This window comes from Panthera pardus, unplaced genomic scaffold, assembly GCF_024362965.1.
Source record: "Panthera pardus isolate Hobbes unplaced genomic scaffold, ASM2436296v1 HiC_scaffold_20, whole genome shotgun sequence".
NCBI lineage: Eukaryota > Metazoa > Chordata > Mammalia > Carnivora > Felidae > Panthera > Panthera pardus.
Window position 1 is genome coordinate 43162534 of NW_026526766.1, and position 14500 is coordinate 43177033.

At 38.4% G+C, this 14500-nt stretch overlaps 1 protein-coding gene and 1 pseudogene across 7 annotated transcripts in view; one reads left to right on the forward strand and one right to left on the reverse strand.

The window, feature by feature from the left end:
- The window catches only part of ADAMTSL1 (ADAMTS like 1), an 873125-nt gene that overhangs the window by 603454 nt on the left and 255171 nt on the right, over window positions 1–14500 (forward strand). The gene's annotated exons all lie outside the window — the stretch shown is intronic.
- LOC109247067 (non-histone chromosomal protein HMG-17-like) lies at window positions 12693–13316 on the reverse strand (annotated as a pseudogene).

A 14500-nucleotide genomic window follows, 5' to 3' on the forward strand; every position in this document is an offset into this window, starting at 1 on the left:
TGGTGAATTCTGAGTTTTTGATACCTGTTTTGAATACTCCCATCTTCCTTCTTTATCCTAGGTCAGTGGGCAGCTTCTGAGGGAGCAAATTAAGTCACCTGAATAATGAATAATAATATTTTTATCTAAAATGAGAGCTCCATTTTTGAGTTTTAAAGAATAGCAGCGAACAATATTTAAAAACGCACATTAGCATCTCCTTCTTGCCTTTCTCATTTCTTCAGCTTCCACAGCCGTATTTGTTGTTATAATTAATAGTGTTAGGAGCTTCTCCCATTGGTACACTTTAAGAGCGTTACATTGTTATAATGAATTCTCATAACAGCTTTTGAAGGTGTTATTGGAATTATATTACAGAAGAAACCAAGACATCGAGAAATGTGAGAACATGGACAAGGTCATACAGCTAATAAGTAACAGAATTTGCATTCAAGTTCAAATCCATCTGGGGGCGCCTGGGTGGCTCAGCCAGTTAAGTGTCCAACTTTGGCTCAAGTCATGATCTCACAGCTCATGAGTTCGAGCCCCGCATCGGGCTCTGTGCTGACGGCTCAGAGCCTGGAGCCTGCTTCGGATTCTGTGTCTCTCTCTGCCTCTAACCCACTCGCATTCTGTCTGTCTCTCTCAAAAATAAATAAACATTAAAAAAAAAAATTTAATAAAATTTTTTTAAAAGTTAGCATTTTAACCATTTTAGATAGATAGTTCAAGTTCACCAGCATTAAGTACATATACATTGCTGTATATGTAACCATCTCTGCCATTCATCCCCAAACGTTTTTATCTTCTCCAGCTGAAACTCCATACCCATTATACAGTGATTCCCCATTCCCCTTCCTCTAAGCCCCTGCTAACTATCTTTCCATTTTCTGTCTCTATTAATTTGATTATTCTGGGTACCTCATATAATTGGAATTATACAGTATTTGTAATCTTGGTCTCTTATTGAACTTAGCTTAAAGTCTTCAAGGTTCATTACTCTTGTATCATGTGTAAGGTTTTCCTTCCTTTTTATAGCTTGAATAATATTCCAGTGTGTGAAATGTTAAAATGATAAGCTGAGGCATATTAAAAAGTGAGTTTATTTGGGTGTTTTCCTATTAGAATCAGACAGTATCACACTGGACATGGTTGGGAGCACTTACCAATAGGAGCCGGGGGAGAGACTTATTTAAAGAAAGTGCAGAAGCAAAGAAAGGAAATTATTTGACTGGCTATAACTTAGAGCCTAATTGACTCTTACTGATTGGCTGTCTTTGCAGTTTTGATTTTGTAACGTTGAGGCATTTATAGACTTAGATCTAGGTTTCCTTACGTAGGCTGCCATGGCGTTAGAGCCACATCAGTCTAATGGCCTCCTTGTTTAATTAATTTAACAGTATATACCACATTTTGTTTATCTGTTCATCAGCTAGTAGGCACTTGGGCTGTTTCCATCTTTTGCCTGTTGTGAAGGATGCTGTTATGAACATGGGCCTACAAATTATCTGGTTAAGTCCTCGCTTTCAGTTCTTCTAGGTATATATCCAGAGCTGGAATTGCTGGATCATATGGTAATTCTATGTTTCATTTATTGAGGAATCTCCATACTGCTTTCCACAGCAGCTGTACCATTTTTCATTCTCACCAGCTCACCACCTACTCCTCTTGTACCCATACTTCTAGCTTACAAAGCTCTCTAAAGCATGGGCTGTGACTTCTCAGCTGTTTACCCTCCAACAGCCAGGACAATACATTCCCATAAAGGGTGTTGAGTAAAGGGCTTGCTCATTGTGATGGAGATCATGGCCCTGAAACTTCTTCAGCTTCTCTAGGCAATTTACAAAAGTTTGGGCTTGGGATTCCTGGAGCCTGTATTCTTCCCTACCTTTTCTCCCTCTGCTGCTCACAAGCTCAGAGAATAACCATGAAAATGGTGAGATGCTGTCTGCTGGAAAGAAAGAAAAGTATAGCTGTGCCTCTTTGCATACCAATGAGGTGTTTCAGAGCGCTGCGGCCTGCTATGTATGCGGGTGTTGATTTATGATAGCATGTACAAGTTTGGCAGGATGAATCCACGTCTGCAATTTAAATGACCACTTACAAAATGGAGCCTTTTCTTCAGATCTAATTGGACCCAATGCCAGCATTGTAGTTGAGAAAGCAGTTATGTCTGAAAGAAAGTTCGAATCCCATTGCAAAAGAAGTGGGTCTTGTGGAACTACCAGATAAGCACTTAGTCCAGAAACGTAACCTTGACAATGTACACATTTTAAAGCAATGCATGATTATATTCGGCCAGGGATTCTGCCCTCTCTTTAGGAAATCTTTATGGAAAATGGGGTGGACAGCTTTGGGTTCAGGCGCAGAGACAGAATTGCTCTTTCAGGAGCATAAGTGGGCTGCCAGCTTCCCACCTAACTAACGCTTCCCATGGTCCTCATTTTTTACTTGTAGTTGTCCTGTGACAGGAATCTTGAACATTTCTGGAGCTGAAGTTGCCAATGTTCCTGTTTTTTGGAATTATGTGAGGTTCTCAAATAAAAACTAGTATGAGAATACTCTGTTCACATGCTTTCCAAATGTTTTTATTTTGCCTTTGACAGAGGAGGTCAGGACTGTGTGTAATGGTGCTTTGGTATCAGGACGCATCCTTCTTGCCTCACGAATTGGCCTCTGACCCAAGCTGGGTGGAGGGAGCAGAGGCAGGTACTGTATGTGTGAATCAGGTGTTCAAGTCAGGATGCTAGAGAATTGGCCATGTGTCATCCTGGGCTTTCTTCTTCCTGACACTGCGTGGTACAAATCAAAAGTTCGCCTGGAGGTCGTACTCAATGGCTACTGGCAGGGCTTTTGAGGTCTTTGCTGGGTCAGGCCGCCCATATGTGAGCTGTGTTTGGGCTGAGTTCATCTCCTTTCCGTCTTCTCCCTCCTCACTGCCCCCCTCCTTCCCCTTAGTCTTGCCAACTGCAACTGAAGATGTTTTCCCCTCTGCTTAAGGTAATAGCTGACTTAATGCCAAAGCCAAGCTACCGGCAAGCATTGAAAATAAATTTGCGGAGGTGGGGGGGAGGGGCTTCATACTATTGGAAAAAGCCTTGGAATCTTTTTTGGGAAGTTTTTGTGTCCCAAGAGACTGTCCTGCAGAACCATCTTCCCCTTTTGAATGTCCTTAGTTGGGTCTAAGAAACAAACGTAGTGAACATTATTGATACATGATAGGCTAGGTTTTAAAGCAGAGGTACAAACATTCCCTGAAAAACTATGTCTTAAAACAGTGTGCTGTCATATAAGAAGCTGCTACATCCCAGTGGTGCTTCCCTACTCCTCTGAGTATACAGACAGCTGACTTAAAAGTCCTCTGGTAACCCTTTTGCACTGCTGACAGGGATACAAATTGGTGCCGCCACTCTGGAAAACAGTATGGAGGTTCCTCAAAAATTTGAAAATAGACCTACCCTATGACCCAGCAATTGTACAACTAGGTATTTATCCAAAGGATACAGAAATGCTGTTTCAAAGGGGCACGTGCTCCCCTATGTTTAGCACCCCTATGTCGATAGCAGTGCTATCAACAATAGCCAAAGTATGAAAAGAGCCCAAATGTCCATTGATGGATGAATGGATAAAGAAGATGTGGTATATATGTATATGTATATACACACACATACATACATATGTACACACAGTGGAATATTACTTGATGATCAAAAAGAATGAAATCCTGCCATTTGCAACAACATGGATGGAACCAGAGTGCATTATGCTAAGCGAAATAAGTCAGAAAGACAAATATATGATTTCACTCGCATGTGGAATTTAAGATACAAAACAGATGAACATAAGGGAAGGGAGGCAAAAATAGTATAAAAACAGAGAGGACGACAAACCATAAGAGACTTAAATACAGGGAACAAACTGAGGTTTGCTTGAGGGGTGTTGGGTGGGGGGATGGGCCAAATAGTCAAGGGGCATTAAGGAGGACACTTGTTGGGATGAGCACTGGGTGCTATATGTAGGTGATGAATTACTAAATTCTATTCCTGAAATCATTATTACACTGTATGTTAACAAACTTGGATTTAAATGAAAAAAAAAAAAAAAGTCCTCTGGTGTATTAGACCACCCAGTGTAATAGGAATGAAGTATTACAAAGAGGTTGGAACCCCAAGTCTGCCATTTTCTAGACAGGTGACAAAAAAAATCACCTAGGTTTGTCATCTATGCAGTTTGTGTAAGGCTTCGTGAACTCAGCAAAACATCAGTCAGTACCTGGGGGACATAGTCGTGGCTTCCTGATAATCATGATACTTTCCCCTTCACTAGTTATTTATTGTTGTCTCTTCTTGACATCACATTTGACAAGTGAGAAACATCCTTTGCCACAGTCTACAATTTCTTAGTATAATCTCCCACTCTTAAGAATAATTGTGGCTGACACTATTTATTTTCTACCTTCCTTTCGACTCTGATGCAACACTAACCACAAAACAGGAGGCTTCATGGACTTCAGCTGGGAAGACCACACCTTGCTAAGGCAAGTGACAAGGGAAATCCATGTGTCCTTAGTCTTAACACTTTCATTGGAAAGAGTTTAGAAATAGAGGTTAGAAATCATCTGAGAACTCAATGCCCACATGTTCTGGGCAGCACCATATTCATAAAAGCTGTAATGCTGATACTAACAAATATTTTCATCTGTTCTTCTAAATTTTTTTTAATGTTTATTTATTTTTTGAGAGAGACAGACTGAAAGCTGGGGAGGGGCAGAGGAAGAGGGAGAAACAGAATCGGAAGCAGGCCCCAGGCTCTGAGCTGTCAGCACAGAGCCCATCGTGGGGCTCAAACCCACGGACTGTGAGATTATGACCTGAGCCGAAGTCTGACACTTAACCAACTGAGCTACCCAGGTGCCCCTATTTTCATCTATTCTTTGGTAAATATCCCAGTAAGTGATTCCTTCTAACATGCCTGCATCTACAGGAAATAGTTTAATACAAGTGGAATTTTAATATAGAAAATGGCAAGAAGACTAGGTCAAAACCATGCAAAGAATCCATTTGACATGACAGCACTTGAAAACCTTAAAATCAGTGGTTAAAGCATGTTTTTCTAGCAAATGTGGTATTTAGTAGGCCCAGTCTTGCAGAATTGGGGGACATTTCTATTTTAGATTCACATAGTTGTATTGATAAGGACACATTGCGTATTATTTTAATATAAACCAATTATCCAAAATTTATATAACTTATACATAATACATACAGAAGATATGTTAGTTGGTTTAGTATTTGTCAAATTATGACTGTTGCATGAGCCATGAAAATCTCCCCTCTTCTTTACCCCTGGTCCAACCAGGAAGCAATAATGTGAGGGCATTGAAACAGGTAATTGGGTATCTTCATAGAAGTTAGAAGATAGCACATAGATAAGCTTTCTGTGCTCGTTTTTAAGGTAGTTTTAGAAAACTGACTAAAAACCAATTATACCTATTACAAAAATTTGAATCCTAAAGTATGTTGAGATTTAAATGTAAATTTTTAGACATATGCTAAGTATCAAATTCCGTCGGATTTGAAATTTATAGTTTCAGCTGATTTTAAACTAGGACTATTATAGGAAAGAATAATAGTTCATTTTTATGAATGTGAGTGGGTGACTAGTGGAATTTTCTTGATCTTTCTCAATGGGAAAAATGTATGCAGTCATTTCTTTTTATTTCAGGGCCTTTGAGTGAATTTGGTTTTGTCTAAAATGAAAGAAAGGGCAGTTTATTTTTGCCACAGTCAGTATTGTAGTGATTCAGCGAAATACAACCGATTATCATAAACTCACAAGCCTAGATAGAGTTTGAAAGGGTGACCAAGTGGATAACCGTCAGTCTTCTTCCCACTCAATCCAGTCACCACATCCAGAGGCTGACCTAACATCAGATTTAGGAAATATAGAGCCCATTAAAAATCAGTAAGTCCATGTTTCTCTTACAACTTTGTGACTGCTATTTGATTGGTTTATTGCTAATTCTGATTGAGAAACCATTCTAATTCCCAGTTTTGAGCAGGCTACTTTTCCTTAAAAAAATAAATAAATAAAAATTTTAACTGATTTGTTTTGGTTTGCACATTCATATTCATTGCACATTTGTTCCCCATTAACACAAATAGATTTTTTAATATTTCTTCGACCAACTAGATTTGCTGACTACTCACTTTCTTTCATTACACTCAGCTGTCATATATTAACACATATATTAACATGTTCCTATGGGTGCAGACTCCCATGGAGAAAACAGGACCCCAAACTCTTGCTCCCACCTCTGAAAATATATTTTGCTCCAGACTTCAGGTTTTAGAAGACTGAATTTGAGAAATCTCTTTTGTGTTGACAAATAACGCTTAGTAATTGTTCTTCTCTTAAACATATTTGAAAGTGGTCTCGAATTAACTAGGTTAGTAGTCTAGAAGTAGAGCTAAGGAAGGATATTTTAAGAATCCTAAGCATTCTTCTATCATTTGAGTGGACTGCAGAGGACATTATTTGCTACTCCAACAGCAATCCCAGAGAGGCTTTTTACATTTCTAACAGAGTCCTTAAAAAGTCCCAATTATCATTTCCGGAAGAGTCAATCAAGCTTGCTGCTATTTCACTGGCCACTTTTGCAAGGTAGAGGGAAATTTAAAAAAAATTTTTTTTTCAATGAAGCTCTCTTGCTCTGCCCTCTAAAACAGAGTCTGTTTCTTCCACAGGATCAGGGTTATGATCTTACTTTATATTTGCTGTTGTCAGATCCAGAGGAACTCAAATGGATCTGAGCTCTTACAAACTTGACCCTGTACCTAGAACTGTGAGACAAGCAGTCTACAGGTGCTCAAGTCACCATGCCACCCTTTACAACCTCAGACACATTTTCACATATAGGAGCAGAATACCTCCCCTTTGCACAATGGCCACATATCCCCCCAAGGTAATCAGCACATATGGCCCAATAACTATGGGGACTATAAAACAGAAGGTTTGAGAGTAGAATTATCCCAGAAATTCCAGGACATATATCAGAGTTGTTAAGTGGTAGGCCCTGTAGTAGATCTTCTTCTGTAAGCTATCACGTGAAATCTTTACAAGTATATAAAGTAGATTGATCATCCTCTTATAAGTCATGAGAGAACTGAATCTCATAGTGAACGTGTGTGATATATTCAAGCAAATGTACTAATTATCACATTCAGGTTGAGTTGTTTGTTCCCCCCGCCACGATGTCATGCTGCCTCTCTCATGAGTTAGGGCTATACAACACATAGATTCTTTATATAAGTAATGATATTCCAGGAGTGAATGTATGGATAAAAGACTGGGATGGGCACTATGGTCCTATTGGTCTTAAGTATAAAATTTCTAGATGGGGAGCAAATACTTTTAACAATTGTAAGACTCATGGTAGAACTGAGGATTATGTCATGGCTCTATTTGTTCCCTGAAAGAGTAAAACAATCAGAACAATTTTTTTTTTCATTAAAAGAAGTTTACTATCCCATCCAAATATTTTGTGATATGACTTGTTCCTCAGGGAATGATCTGAGATTAACAACCTTTAGTTTTTCAAACTGATTTGAAACTTTTCTGCCTTGTGCAAGTATGATAGCCGTATGGGACAGAAGTTTGGAGGCATTTTACAGATGATATTTTTATATAAACTCTTAGATAAACTCTGTTTTGATCCATTTTATCGGCTTTTACCCTAGGACAGAAATGTTAATGGAGAACTCAAGAAAGGAAAAAGGAAATGTCAGTTGAGGACATTTATGACTGACTTTGAATCAGAATACTAATAGCCCCACCCAGAAGCTTCACATTAGAATAAGGTCATAGGTTTTGGGAAGTAACTAGGAATTGACTTGAGAGCCAAGGAATGGTGGAAGCCGTCCTGGCTAGGGATCCCAGATGCTTGGATGGCTGTGGGACCAGAAGTATTTTGGGAGACAGATATGTCCCTCTTTACCTTTCCTTTTTTTTTCCCCCTCTATCCTTGCCACACTCGTACAGGCAGCATACTACTGCTTTTTGGATATTGACTTCAGATAATATACCTAAACATGTGAGTGAGAGCATTGTTATTATATGCAGAATTTTGCTGACTTGTGGCCACATCTGGAATTTTGACCTCTTTAGATGTAAATTTTCACAGAATTTTCCAGAGCGATGTGTATGAGTGAGTTCTAACCATCATAGCAGAATGGCTACTTTGTGGTGACTTACTGAACAGACACATTCCAGTAAGATCCACATTTGTATCAGAGCAGAAGACCAGCTGCTATCTTTTCTTCTCAACAAAGGACTCTTGTGTTTGAACAAAAACTATGCATTATATGCCCAGCAGCAGAAGGGAGTCTGAGCAGTGATGTCAAAGTATACCATGATGTCACCACAATTCACAAAGAATTACAGTTAATGCCATGTGAAGTGAGGCCAAATTCAACACTTTCCCTCTTGGGCACTTCACAGTCTAAGAGACAGAAGCAAGGCCGGAGGTCACGCCTTTGTATAATTTTGTTTCGCATTCTCCAGACACCCTAATTTTGGAAGCAGGGGAGAGAAGAAGACAGCCTGTTAAAGTCCACTGACCATGTGCCGAGAATGAATTCTAGTCTATGTCTATACTAGGATAATTCTTAGAATTTCTACTGAAGACTACTAGACAAACAAATTTAACCAAAAGCAATATGCGAAAAAGTCCATATGTTTTTAGCAATAAATTTACACCACAATTTGGCCAGACCCTGAAATAAATAAGAAAGGAGAAAAATAAATTAGATCAGGAGCACCTAAGAAACATAATAAATGTTGGAAATAAGACTTAGTCATTCTCTTTTTCCATTTCAGGGTATGTTTACCCAGCCATTAAGTAGATTAAATTCTTGATCTCAAGAAAGGCAGTGCTGGAAAAACACTTAAAAATATTTGCAATCTAATAAATTCACTGCTCCTTCTATCAGCTGTCTCATACCCCTAACATTGACATCATTTTCTTCCATTTGCTTAATAATATAAAGAGTTAAACATCAGAGAACCAGTGGCAATCCCCCAGCATCTCTAGAACTGCAAGCATTAGCAAGCTAATAAGGAGCACAGGACAATATCTCTAGCTCAAATGGTGGAGAAGATAGAAATAAGATGCTTAAAAAACAGCACCTGGTCACATCTTATTGCAAGGAGCCCTCCTTTAGCCTTTAACCACAGAAGTGGTTAAAGTCCCTACCCTTTGATGAGAGTGTGGATGGGTAGGTTGGAGGTAGAGAAGGAATATGGTTCTGATCCAGCCAGATGACCAGCCAAAGGGCTAGAGCCCACACAGAGTAATGGGAGGAGTCAGGCCTAGCACTGTCCAAGCTAAAGTCCCTTTGGAAAAGCCAAAAATCAGGTGCTCAGGAGATCAAGTACAAAGTAAGCTTCCAGGTCCAGAGTTGATGTCAAAGCTAGGATGTGAAGCCTAGAGCACTGTGCCTAGTGGATAAAGAGGGAGACTCACTTGAAAATAATAAGCATTTATACCTTAAGGCAATTTTGGAGCAGTGCATGAAGGACTTGAAACACAGTAGGCAAAGTGACAAGTGGAAATCAAAGTAGAAGTTGTAGTACTATAAAATGATGCATCCATGGAGATATTTTTCTTTTTTGACCGAGAGCTCTTTTTTGATCTTTGGAACTAGTGGCAGAGAGTTTAAGTAGTATAAACTGTTATTATGTTCTAGGGTGGGATAAGGAGGAAAATTCTTTAAAACATAATCTCTCTCTCTCCCCACTAGCCTTGCCTATATACAGAATTCATTCATTCATTCATTCATTCAACAAATTTTTATTCATTGTTTGTTATATTATTAGACACTGGAAACTTGTGGTATTATATTCTTGGAGGAGATAGAAAATAAACAATAAACCTAATAAGCAAATTATATTATAAAAGAAGTGCCATAGAATGAAAAAAAAAAAAAAGAACAGTGTGGAACATGGGTCTGGGATGCAGCTTTAAATAGTCTGATCAAAGTAGAGCTTATTGAGAAGATGAAAGTTAACAGCAAAGCTTAAAGGAGGCTTTAGTGGTGTCTATGAGAGAATATTCCAGGGGCACTTGGGTGGTTCTGTTGGTTGAGCGCCCGGCTCTTGATTTCAGTTCAGGTCATGATCCCAGGGTCATGGGATCAAGTCTTTCATGAGGCTCTGCCCTGAGTATGGAGCCTGCTTAAGATTCTCTCTCTCTTCCCCTTTTCCTGTCTCCCCTGCTTATACTCTCTCTGATTAAAAAAAAAAAAGAAAGAAAAAGAATGTTCCATCCAGAGGTGCTATGCTAAGACAAGAAAGTGCTATTTTTGAAGAACAACAAGAAGAGTGAGCCAGAAGGAGATAAGGTCACAGAGGTAACTCAGATGATAAAGGATCTTGTGGGCCATTGGAAGGACTGGTGAATCCAAGAGGAAATTGGGTAGGCCTACCTACCAGTGATTGGTAAACTCAGAGGAGAGACTGTTATGTATTGGGAAGCTCCCTTTGGAAAATCTTCTGGAGCAAATGGAATTAATGCCTTCACATAAAGTTTTTGCCCACATTGTGGTGTATTAGAGCATAGGACAGCTACACCTCATACATTTGGCCTGATAACCTGTAGGTATTTACCAGTGTTTCTCTGTGACATGTGTGAATCGCTGTTGAAAAAAAAACCAACAAATTTCTTTTTAAATCAATTCAATTGCTGCCTCAAAAAAGGAATCCTTCCCATTGAAAATATATTTTCAAAGCTACTGAAGGCAAAGATCCCACTTTTTCTTGATGCTCAATCTCAGTACTTAGAGCTGTAGGCTGATGTTGCTCTTGGCAACAAGTTGTGGCCGACAGACATGTTCATCCTCATTCTTCCTGTCTCCTCATTGCCCTTCTAACCCCCAAGAGGAACACAATACATCATGGAATAGAGGAATCACTCACTGATGACATAATGCTACTCAGCTTGGATTTCAACTCTGGCAACATCAATTCACAGTAATGTGACCTTGGACAAGTTGTCAAATCTTCTTGAGTCTAAGTTTTATTTTTGTAAAATAGACATAATTTTAAGTAATTTTCAGGGATATTACAAGAATTAAATAATGTTAACTAGATTTATGGTGGTGATAATTTTGGAATATATATAAATTAATATTTATATTATGTCATTATGTTTTATACCTGAAACTAATGTTACATACCAATTATATCTCAATTTTTAGAAAAGAATTAAGTGAGAAGATATATATGGCAAATGTTTGGCAAACACTAGCTTACTCTCTCTTGTGTAGGTGGGTTTCCCTTCTTTCTCTACCTCCATACCCCTATGACCTTTAGTCTTAGAGATCTTACTCCTTTTCTGTTCTCAACTATTTTGAGGAAATTATCTGATTAAACCCATTCACCCTAGATTGGACTATGCCTACTACTTCTGTGTATTCCCCACAGCACCATAACAGCCAGCATAATGCCTTATGCTCAGTTGGTTTGGTTTAATTTAAGTATAATCAACAACTTCATGTGTTAGTCCTCCCAAGGGTATTTGAACAACAAACAAAGGACTCAACCAGTGGTTCCCAACTTTGTAACACAAAGGTGTTCTTTATTATTTTTTTCCTATGGGCCTTGTGTTTTGGAAGTTTCCATCTACTCAAAACACTGCGTGTATTAACTAATAATTTGTTTTCCCATTTTATGACTTAAATACCTGAGTATAAGTAAAAAAAAAAAAAATGCAGTAAAGATCTGGATTCAGCTTATTTGTGTAATGAGATGGTTGGGGGCTTGGGGGGCCTTATATGCTTTTATTGCAGTAAATATATTTCCATTAGGCCTTGAAAATACTAAACATAGCTCATGGACCACTATTAGCACCTTTGTGAATGGTCAGGGATTTTGTTTTCTCATATTAGGGAGGTGTGAAGCACAAGTGTAGATGGAGAGCATACCTTCCCATTTACTTCCTATATGTGTTTCCAAGTCACATGTACAGATGAAGCCACCTATCCATCCCTGTGCCTATGTCCTGCTCTGGTGGCAGTGGTCTTGATAAGAATAGTCAACTTTGTTATCACCATTCACCATTGTCATAATAAATATTATATTGTGTGTGTTTCCATGGTTCATAGAGATCCTACTATAACCTATAGTCAGAAATCCCAAGTTGGAATTGTGGTTTTGTTAGTCACCATCTTTGTTACCTTGGGGAAGTTGTTTAGCTTATATGAACCTCAGTGTTATAATCTGTACTTGAAATCATTCAAATCTTAAGAAAGTGTTAATTTTTTTTCTAAGCCAAACAGTATCCAGCTTTATTAAAGATACTTTCCGTAAACAATCATGGTATTGCAGGCAGGAAATGGGCAGATGGTCATTAACAGTATATAACAACTTTCAAACTCCATTTTTCAATGGACTACCAAAATCAGAATGCCACTGTAAAACCCAATGAAGTCTTCATTTGATGCTCTGAACAGGGAAAGTTTAGAGTGAAGGTTAACATTTCACGCTTAGCATATTGCTTAACAACTTTTCACAAGCTGACCCTGACTTTCGGGAAATGAAAATGGCAGAATTATCAATCTGAAGATCCACAAGCTAAAAAAAGAACTCTTTTAAGGGACTGGGAACCATTTCTTAGGCTCAGATTTCAGTAGGTCTTTGGGTTTAAGGGAGTCAAGTTGAAGGCAGAGAGGGAGATGAGGACAAAAAAATGAATTTTAGTTTTTCCACACCACAAAATATCTGTGCCAAGATGGCTAATGTGTGTCAACATCAAGGAGTCTCTTCTCCTGGGAACCAAGAGGAATTTTCTCAAAACTAGAAGAGACAGTTTTTTTCCCCTCATATCAATCTAGCTTCCAGGATATTCTGTTAGTGACGTATGCCCTTCCCCCCAAACAACAATGAGTGTTCTGTGTGCTAATAACATAGCTTTAAAAAAAAATTCTGCATTTTTATAATACTTGATTAAAAATAGTATTTCAAATTGTATGATCACCAAAGTATACATTTATCAAAAATGCACACACTTCACTTGACATCTCTGGCACCTTTAACTTTCTGTGCCTCTTCTGTTTTGGCATCTCCGTTTTCTGCAGGGTTATTCCCATCCTTGCCAACATCAGCTTTCCCCCTTTTCCCTTTTGGGTACCTTCTACCCCTTCTTTGCAAGGACCTTTTTGGTCTTGGGCTCTGGCTTTGGAGGAGTAGGTTTAGTAGATCACCTTAGATTTTCTCTGGGACTCATCCTTTACCTTGGCTTTATCTCCATTAGCATCCCCATCAGCCTATCCCTTGACCATGGTGGCAATGGCAGCAGGGCACAGGCATTGGACACGGGGATGCAGCAGCACACAGACTTTGGTGGGTCCAGGGGTCTCTCCTCTTCTTCTTCACACTGTTCAAGAAGGTTATTTTTAAGAGAAAGATTTGTGTTGAATCATCCAAATGATAGTCAGCTGGTTCATTTTTCTGGCTCTGGAATAGTAAATTGGTGTAGTCTCCTCCAATGATAGCCATAGTCTATTGGATTTGACCTTCTAGAGTACAATGTCACTGAAGATTTGGGGCCACATAAAATCTCAGTGGCAAAGAGTGCTACAGTTGATTAGCAATGTCTGTCATGGGTCCTGGCAGGAAAAATAGATGCACGTGTGCCATATTTTTGCCAGCCCAGCCCTAAGTGGTATGAAGTCTATTCTTAGATGAAGTCTATCCATTAAAATGCTGTGTACCTAGATGATTTGTTTTGGCTTCTGAAAATTTGCTTTACCAAATGTTCCCTGACCACTAGAGTGCATCAAAGGTTATTAAAGAGCCAGTTCTTTGAAAGGTCTTATATTTATTTGTTCAGTTGTTATTGGGACATTATTACATGGCACTGTCTTTCAGAAAACTCACAGTAGATGTATATCTAGGATTTCAGTACTTTGAGTAGTTATGGTTCTCCTCAGCCAGTTTGTCATTCATTCATTACATAAATATTTATTAAGTGTCTACTACAAGGAACACATTATCCTTTACATTTTCTAGAAGATCCAGTAATGTTGTAACTCTTGCAATTGCTCATGTTTTCCTCTCTTCTAGGAAGCTCATTTTCAGACATGTAACCCACATCTAGCCAATGTGTACAACCTCAGTATGCATTCTGTGTAGTTCTCTCATTTCTGGCTTTAATTCATCTTTCTTACTTATTTTTCTGCTTGCCCCATATTCCCATTTGTGCTTGTATTTATTTTATTGTCTTGAATTATATACACACATATATACATATATGTATACATATATGTATATATATGTATATATATGTGTGTTTATATATGTATGTATATTTGCTGTAGATATTTTTGTAAAAAGGTAAAGCATAAATCAATCAATATCTAAATTATTTGAAGGTGAAGTTGGAGATTACATCTTTCCTATTAGTGTAAATAGTAAATGAGTTATAAGTATGTAAGAGCTTACTCTTCCCCATAAAGTTCTATCT